The sequence below is a fragment of the Cygnus olor genome, chromosome Z (assembly GCF_009769625.2).
Source record: "Cygnus olor isolate bCygOlo1 chromosome Z, bCygOlo1.pri.v2, whole genome shotgun sequence".
NCBI lineage: Eukaryota > Metazoa > Chordata > Aves > Anseriformes > Anatidae > Cygnus > Cygnus olor.
In genome coordinates this window covers 72173025-72182762 of record NC_049198.1, presented here as the reverse complement: position 1 = coordinate 72182762, position 9738 = coordinate 72173025, and positions in this window count along the sequence as shown.

Genomic DNA, 9738 nt, shown 5'->3' with positions numbered 1-9738 from the left:
CCATGAATACCATGACATGGATTCATGTCTGAAGTCTTCTCAGCTTTAAAAGATGCAGCACACAGAGTTAAAGCTTGTTTTCAGAAACCTGGAAATAGGTACTATAATCAGTTAACATGGCAACAGGATCTAGATCAAAGTCACACCAAAAAGTGGAGGACAGCTCTCTAAAGCACAAATTAAAATGTCATTACGTAGACTGACAAGCCTGAAGCCATTTCTGACAGGCATTTATGCAGCAGGCATTACATGGAGATAATCATATTCGCTGTAAAAACACATGTACATCTCAGCACAACAGGAAATACATGCAGTGGTTACCTTATGCGATGTATTGGCATAATATGTAGAGAATAGAGTAGTGTGTTTATGTACCACTGCATTTTGCTAGAGGCGATTAGACCAGTTTCACTATTTGTGGCAGTCTTATCAAACTCCATCATCAATAATAGCTAATGGGGGCTTTTCATTAACTCAGGCACTCAAACGTGCAAGGAAATCTTGCAACAAGCTCATTTAGCACGGTGTGTAAAATAGTTAGATGATGAGCATAGTGTTTGTGGTTCAAACAAGCAAAAGGATGTCAAAATGTTTCTCCTTTGCACTTGTAATAGACTTTGAAAAAAGGAAAACAACAACAACAAAAAAAATCCTATCCTGCAAGAACTTTTGACATTTTCACTGACTTGATACGAGTCAAAATTCAAACAAAAAAAAATCCTAAAAAAATAAATAAAATAAAAGGGAATCAATCAAATATTTTGTTTCAGTTATTATGTAGACATGTTATACTTCAAGTACTGTATTTGCTGTTGTGGTGGTTTCACAGCAATAGCCAACTAAACTCCATGACGCTGCTCACTCAATCCCCCTCCTTAAAGAAAGAAGTGGAGGGAGAAAATGTTGGAAAAAAAATGTCTCAAGGGTTGAGATAAAAATAATTTAATTAGAGGAAACAAGAAAGAGAAGAAAGAAAAATAGAGAAGAAAGAAAAAAAAAAGAGAAGAAAGAAAGAGAGAAAAAAAGACAGACACAGAGAGAGAAAGAGAGAGAAAGAGAGAAAGAGAAAGAGAAAGAGAAAGAGAGAGAAAGAGAAAGAGAAAGAGAAAGGGAGAGAAAGAGAAAGAGAAAGAGAAAGTGAGAGAAAGAGAAAGAGAAAGAGAAAGGGAGAGAAAGAGAAAGAGAAAGAGAAAGGGAGAGAAAGAGAAAGAGAAAGAGAAAGAGAAAGAGAAAGAGAAAGAGAAAGAGAAAGAGAGAGAAAGAGAAAGAGAAAGAGAAAGAGTAAGAGAAAGAGAAAGAGAAAGAGAAAGAGAAAGAGAAAGAGAAAGAGAAAGAGAAAGAGAAAGGGAAGGGAAGGGAAGGGAAGGCAAGGCAAGGCAAGGCAAGGCAAGGCAAGGCAAGGCAAGGCAAGGCAAGGCAATATGGAAAAAAGAGAGAGAAATAATTATTCTGCACTTCCCACCAATGGGTGATGCTTGGCCACATCTGAGGAAGAGGGTTCCCAATATTTGTAGTGTGAACCCCCCATTCACCTTCCTCTTCCCTTTCTGATTTTCCTTCCCCTCTTCTTCCCCTCCCATTCTAGCTTTTATTGACGAGTTCGACATCACACAGTGTGGAACACCTTGGGATCATTTTATGTCCATTGCCCTGGCCCTGCCCGCTCCCCACCGCTCACCCACCTGCAGCCTGCTGGCTTTGGGGGGCTGGAGAGAGCGTGGTGCTGTGTCAGCACTGCTCAATGAAAGACAGAACAGTGGTGTGATACCAGGGCTGTGCTGGCTGCCAGTGCAGAGCACAGCGCTGGGGGGGCTGATGTGGGAAAGTGAGCTCCATCCCAGGCAGATCCAGCACAGCTGTAGTTCAAGTTTTAATGCTAAATATACATTTGTTTTAAGTATTCTGAAAAGCGTTTTGCTTTTTGTTTTTGTTTTGTTTGTTTGTTTTTGTGTGTGTGTGATTGTGTGTGTGATTGTGTGTGTGTTTAATGGAAATGCTAGTTTTCTCACCTTTTCGAGGGAGGGGTAATCTCATTGGAAGAGACCTTTATGCCCAATTAGTTTGTTTTAATAACTCAATATTTTCCTCTGAAAAAGTATATTGAATAATATTCAGCCAGCTGTGCTTCTATTGATGCGAATGAACCATTTTGCAAGGCTGATGGGAAACATTCATTCCATAATCAGAGGCTATTGCAGGAAATCTTGTCTACCAAGTAACATGGGAGAAACCTAAGTCACTTCCTCCTGGCATAGGCCATCTACCTGATCATAGCTTGGCAGCATCAGAAACATACTTTAAAATCATAGTACTATCTGGTGGCTAAAAAATAATTTGTGTGATAAAGGCACATATTTGCTCTCATTTCACGGTGTTTTATTTTTATTGGTCTCTAGGGTACAGCTTCATTTACTAAAATGTGCATATAGCCCATCTACTGAATCCCACAAGAGTTCTGAAATGTAATGGCATTCAAAACAAAATTGTCTGATTATTTCTTTGAGGAGTTGATTGTGTCTGATAAATGTGCATTGTGTTTAAAAATAATATTGGAAGGAATACACTCAGGAATATCATCATTGATGGTATAATCGTGATACTAGAAAGGGCAGAATCAGGTAAATATGAGCCACTCACTTTTGACAGAAATCTATTGGGATTATCCTGTGACATCTATGCTATGAAGCGTTGACCTCTTTCCTCTTTCTGACTCAGTCCCTCCATACTTTTTATCTGGCTCAAATCCCCTTTCCTTTTTATCAAAATTCAAGAAGGAAGACGCTAGAATATGAATTACCACAAGTTTGTCCTCAAGCATTTATTTCTTTCTTCCTTTGAATAATAATTATACAGCCAACACAAGAATGCCTTCATAGCACTGGGTAGTGGGAAGAATCACAAGGAAGCAGTTTAGTGTTGCAAGTCTATTTTTTTTTTTTTTCTGAAGTTTAGAAGTATACAGAAAAAATGAACAAAGAAGTTAACTTTGTTCCTAGGTATTATTATAATTTGAAGTTCTGTTCTAAGAAAGGAGTCTTCTGAAAACAGAGAATTTAAAAGTTCTTTCATGTTTTCAATTAATATATGCTTCTTATGTATTTTCATTAATCCAGTTTTGAGCTTTCATGTACTTGGCATAAAACAACAATTTGGTACAAGTAGTTGGAACAGTAGAGCTGCAGGAATTCTTTGTTGTGTTGAGTTGTGTTGTTGGTTTTTTCCTCTCAGTTCATTGATTAAATACTTTTTTTAAAATGAAGTGACTGATAAAACAAATAAGCATTTTTTTCTCACCTCTTAAGGGATTTCTGAGGCTGAATTAAATATTTTGTTGTGTTTTTTGTTTGTTTGTTTGTTTGTTTGTTTCTGGGATATTTATCATCTTCTTTATACAACTAAGCTGTTTTAAGTGCAACCTTGATATGCAATAGTCATATTTCTGCTTTGGTGTATACCCCAAGGATTCATCTGAGACCACTTCCATTTAATGTTGAGAATAACTACTGAACACCTTCACTTTTTCTTTTAAAATTGTCTGGACTAGATATGATAAAAAGCTTGCCACAGAGACCTACCGTCTGTAAGGTAATTTATATAGCCTCCGGCACAAGTGCTTTTTTAGAAGTCATATTACCATCTGTAAGACTTTACTCTGAATCTTTGTACAACATCTCCTTCATGTTTCCCATTCTATCCTTAGATACAGAAAAGGAGTTATATAATCCTTCATATAGCAAAGGTATTAAATGGTCAAGTAGAACAGGCATCCTGGAAAGTCTGCTAATTAATGATACTTTCACATCCCTAAATCAATATTAATTCATTTAATTCTCAGACACATATGTAATTTAAATGTATATCTGACAAAACACTGAAGAAACCTGTATAATAATTGAAGATAATAGCGAAAGAGTCGTAGATTCGCATGTTCTCTCATGTTCAGTCATCAGTCTTGTACACAGCCTCTAAACAAAGGAACCTTGAAAACGTGTGGAAAGATACAGGGGATTATGGAAAGAAAGATGACTAACCAGACCAAGAATACGGGCATTTTGAACTGAATAGTTATAACAATGGCTTTCATAGGCCACCTAATGGTGGTGACTCTTAAACTTCATGTTTATACACTAGAAAGGTATCCAGAAATAAGGATATTCAGTACTTTTGACAATCAGCTTGGGTCTAATTTGATTGCCAGTACACCACAACTGGAACCTTAAATCTTCACTGTATTCAGGAATCACAGAAATAAACTTCGTTCTAAACAGAACAGGCAAGTTTGGATAATATAGGCACTAACAGAGAACTTGTAAGCATTAGTCATATTTCCTGGCTTTAGCAAAATTAACAATAGAGGAAGAGAGGATATGTAACTGAGTTTTTGAAATTTGTGATTGCAGGTCTAACATTTCCAAAGTCAATGAGCAGGTCTCAAAGTACAGAATCACAGACAAAAATGTAGAAATACAGGGCAAGAGAACACTTCCAGTACTCCAAAATGCTTGTTTTTTGAATGAGAGATTTAAAATTCTTTTTATCCAAAAAGTTTGAATTCCTCTAGCTTTGAAATCTGAGAAAAGCTTTACAAAAACAAACAAACAAACAAACAAAAAAAGAAAACCAGAGGAAATTATTTTTCTGAACTTTTAATTTTTGCTAACAATAAATTTGTGTTGTTTTGCTGTTGTTTGGTGTTGTTTGTTTGTTGTTTGCCATAGCCTCATTCCTGTGAAATATCTGCTTGAGGACAAATGTAAAAAAGACACCTGAGCACCTAGCAACACTGAAGCTGATGGATTCACTTGTGGTCTTTTTTCCCAACATTATCTAATTAGGGCATGGAAGAGGAAAAGTGCTTATTGTTATTATAACAAGAAAATGTTCTTATAATTGAAAGCTTCAGAGAGATGCTAAAATCATTTTCATAAACAAATGACACATTGAGGCACTGATGATTTTAAAGGAAATAGTAACAGGCAAAATGTCAGCAGTCAGACACTTTCCAAATAAATCAGGATTAAAATTATCAGTAACATCAAGGAGGACAAGATTAGGCCAAAAACAAGTGCTTTTGAAAATTGCATCATATGAAATCCCCACTGATGTGACTACACATAGAAATGATACTCAGTACCTCCTTTGCAAAGCACTGGGTAGGTAATACATGGACAGGAAAAGAAAAATAATTGTTGAATAACTAGAGAAACAAAGGGTTTCACATCTTCAAAGCACTATATCAGGAATGACTTTCATGTGCACAGCCTTGAAGTGTATCTTCCTGTCATTTTCCTCCATCCAGGCAACTACTCCTTGCGTCAGCTGCAGAAGGTTGAAATGTGCCCTGCAAAACTCCCTTCTGCCAGCTATTCTGTGCACTGTAGACTGCGATGCAAGCTGCCAGTCCCTTATAGGACACATTCTGCTGCATCACTCATTTTGGTCCAAAGAAATTATGCATGTCTAGATTATTGTAGCGGAAGTGCCATCTCCGATCTTTTTCCCCATGCCCTGCCCATCAGCAACAGACAAGATACTACTTATCCCCACATCTTAATATCCTGTCCCATCACAGCATATATCCTTTTAATATCCTGTCTCTGACAGCATCACCTGTCTCCATACACAGGACTGAGCCATAGCAATAATTTACTTCCATAGCTAGTGTCCTGGTTTCAGTTAGGACAGAGTTAATTTTCCTCCTAGTAGCTGGCAGGGTGCTATGTTTTGGATTAGGATGAGAAGAGCGCTGATAACATGCTGATGTTTTAATTGTTGTAGAGCAGTGCTTACACCAAGCCAAGGACTTTTCAGCCTCTCTCTCTGTCCTGCTAGCGAGCAGGCTAGGGATGCAGCAGAAGCTGGGAGGGGACAGACCCAGGACAGCTGACCCAAACTGGCCAAAGGGGTATTCCATACCATCTGACGTCATGCTGAACAATATATAGGGGTGGCTAGCCGGGGTGGAGGGGTGGCCGGCTGCTCGGGGATAGGCTGGGCATCGGTCAACGGGTGGTGAGCAATTGCATTGTGCATCACTTATTTCGTACACATTATTACTATTAATACTATTATTATTATTATTATTGTTGTTATTCTTTTCCCTGTCTTAATAAACTGTCTTTATCTCAACTCACAGGCTTCACTTTCCCGTTTCTCTCCCCCATCCCGGAGAGGGAGGGGGGAGGGTGAGCGAACGGCTGTGTGGTGTTTGACTGCCAGCCGGGCTAAACCACAACAGCCCATTTGGCGCCCAACGTGGGGCTCGAAGGGTTGAGATATCGACAGATTTGACCAGAGTGTGTTAAACTAAAATTGGTATAAGTATTCGACCTGCTTAATAGTTGCTAGTCACAATGTTGATTGCCTTAATCTCAAGTCTGCTGTGCCTGTTTCCCAAATTGAGTTTTATAGCAAGTTACTTTCTGTATGTGCTCCCTGTCGTGCTGTTTACCCTTTCCGGGCCCTGGTTTAAGATTGTTATGGTACTGTGTGGTGTAACGATGGCTTATGAAATGATGAAGTATCTGGTCATGACTCTAACCTGGTATTTGTACTCAGCACTGTCGTCGACTCTATACTTCGGAAACCATATCTCAGAAACTATTAGCAATTACACCTATTGCCTTTTTCCATCAGGGAGTCAGTCTCTGGAGGGGACAGGGGAAGATATTTTTTCCTACCTGTTCACTCTCCCTTCCTCCTTCACCACCCTCTTATCCCCCGAGCTAGTTACGGTAGCTCTCCAAGATGTTGAATATCCTTGGGATACTCAGACCAGCATGTTCTTGTTGTTATGTCTCCTGAATGCGCTTCAGGTTTTGTTTAAGGTTAAACAACTACTTAGGAATCTCATCCGGAGATCTGTCTTGAGGCGGGATATTTGCGAGTGGCAGGGAGTGTGGGAGGATATGGGCAGGTTTCTAGGGCAGTGGGCACCTCCAGTGTTTTGGACATTCACCCCTGAACAACTGCAAAATCCTAAAAAACTGGTAGAATGCTTGAAAAAAAGGTGTCATGACTCTGGCAGTTCCAAAGTGACACAAATCACTGTGGCGTGCTGGGGTCTGGCTTGTGCCTATCGAGCTGCAATTGATGCTACTATCAACCTAGTGACAGACCCTGCGGCCGTTCCAGTCCCGGCTCCTGCAGCCACTCCAGATCCAGCTCCCGCAGCCGTTCCAGCTCCAGCTCCCGCAGCTGTCCCGGCTCCAGCTCCCGCAGTCGTTCCAGCTCCCGCAGCCGTTCCAGCTCCCGCAGCCGTCCCGGCTCCAGCTCCCGCAGCCGTCCCGGCTCCAGCTCCCGCAGCCGTTCCAGCTCCCGCAGCCGTTCCGGCTCCAGCTCCCGCAGCTGTCCCGGCTCCAGCTCCCGCAGCCGTTCCAGCTCCCGCAGCCGTCCCGGCTCCAGCTCCCGCAGCCATTCCGGCTCCAGCTCCCGCAGCCATTCCCACTCCTGTGGCTGGGTCAGAGAAACGAACTGTAGCAGTGCAAGTTGCCCCTGCAGAGTGTACTCCAACCCCTGTGGCAGACCCTGTGGCTGGGTCAGAGAAACGAACTGTAGCAGTGCAAGTTGCCCCTGCAGAGGGTACTCCAACCCCTGTGGCAGACCCTGTGGCTGGGTTGGAGAAACGAACTGTAGCAGTGCAAGTTGACCCTGCAGAGGATATTCCAATCCCTGTGGCAGACCCTGTGGCTGGGTCGGAGAGGCGAGCTGTAGCAGTGCAAGTTGCCCCTGTAGAAAAGGTGAAAAAGTGGTATAGAGACTCAGGTCGTTTAGAACGCAGAAAGTCTTCTGCTAAGTCTGGGTCTGGAGAAGACGAGGCTGGGCCATCAAGTGTGCAGGAGGATGAAGATGAGGATGAGGATGTCAGTAAGTCAACAGTAACTACCCGAACCCTATACCAGCGTGAGCTACGAGATGTGCGAAAAGATTTTGGTCGCTGTATAGGTGAACAGCTTGTCACCTGGCTGCTCCGGTGCTGGGACACTGGAGCCAATGGTGTGAAATTAGAGGGCAGGGAAGCCAAGCGGTTGGGATCCCTTGCTAGAGATGCAAGCATTGACAAAGCAATTGGAGATGGAGCACGATCTCACAGCCTCTGGAGGCGTCTCCTGTTAGCTGTGAAGGGAAGGTATCCCTACAAGGAAGAACTTGTATGTGTACCAGTCAAGTGGACCACCATGGAGAAGGGAATTCAGTACCTGAGGGAATTAGCCGTACGGGAAGTAATTTATAAGGACTTAAACGATGCACAAACATCCACAGATCCAGATGAAGTCCAGTGTACTCGACCCATATGGCGGAAGTTTGTACGGAATGCACCATCAACATGGGCCAGCACATTGGCAATAATAACCTGGAAAAACGGTGAAGATCCCACAGTGGGTGACATGGCTAAACAACTCCGGGAGTACGAAGGAAATCTCTCCTCTTCCCTACAGGCCTGCGTCTCGGCTGTGGAGAAACTCTCTGAAGAGTTCCACCAACTTAAAGAGAATTTATCTTCCCCCCCACCTGAACAAACCAGTGGCCACCAACTAAAAGAGAATACTTTGGAGAAACTTTTTGAAGAGGTCCAGCAACTTAAAGAGAGTGTATTTTCTTCCCCACCTGTACAAACCAGTGTCTCAGCTATTAGGGGTAAACGTGCATCCATGCAAAGAAGACAATATGGTGGGTACACACCCCGCACCACCCTGTGGTTTTACCTACGTGACCATGGAGAGGACATGAGAAAATGGGATGGAAAATCTACTGAGACCCTAGAGGCACGGGTACGTGAGTTGCAGAAGAAAACAATCGGGAGAAAGGGGTTCTCTGAAAAGTTTGCTGCTCCAACTTCTAGCAGGCAGTCTTTTAAACACAGAAATGAAGATTCTGACCAGGACTAGAGGGGCCCTGCCTCCAGCCAGGGGGAGGAAAGGGACAACCGGGTTTATTGGACTGTGTGGATTCGATGGCCTGGCACGTCTGACGCACAGAAGTATAAGGCTCTAGTAGACACCGGTGCACAATGTACTCTAATGCCATCCAGCTGTAAAGGGCCAGAGCCCATCTGTATTTATGGCGTGACAGGGGGATCCCAGCAGTTAACTGTATTGGAAGCTGAAGTGAGTCTAACCGGAAATGAGTGGCAAAAGCACCGTATTGTGACTGGCCCGGATGCTCCGTGCATCCTTGGCATAGACTATCTTAGAAGAGGATATTTCAAGGACCCAAAAGGGTTCCGCTGGGCTTTTGGCATAGCTGCCTTAGAGACAGAGGACATTAAACAGTTGTCTACCTTGCCCGGTCTCTCAGAGGACCCTTCTGTTGTGGGGTTGCTGAGGGTTGAAGAACAGCAAGTGCCAATCGCTACCACAACTGTGCACCGGCGGCAATATCGCACCAACCGAGACTCCCTGATTCCCATCCACGAGCTAATTCGTCAACTGGAGAGCCAAGGAGTGATCAGCAAGACCCATTCACCTTTTAATAGTCCCATATGGCCAGTGCGAAAGTCTAATGGTGAGTGGAGACTAACAGTGGACTATCGTGGCCTGAACGAAGTCACGCCACCACTGAGTGCTGCAGTGCCGGACATGCTAGAACTCCAGTACGAACTGGAATCAAAGGCAGCCAAGTGGTATGCCACAATTGATATTGCTAATGCATTTTTCTCCATCCCTCTAGCAGCAGAGTGCAGGCCACAGTTTGCTTTCACTTGGAGGGGAGTCCAATATACTTGGAATCGGCTGCCCC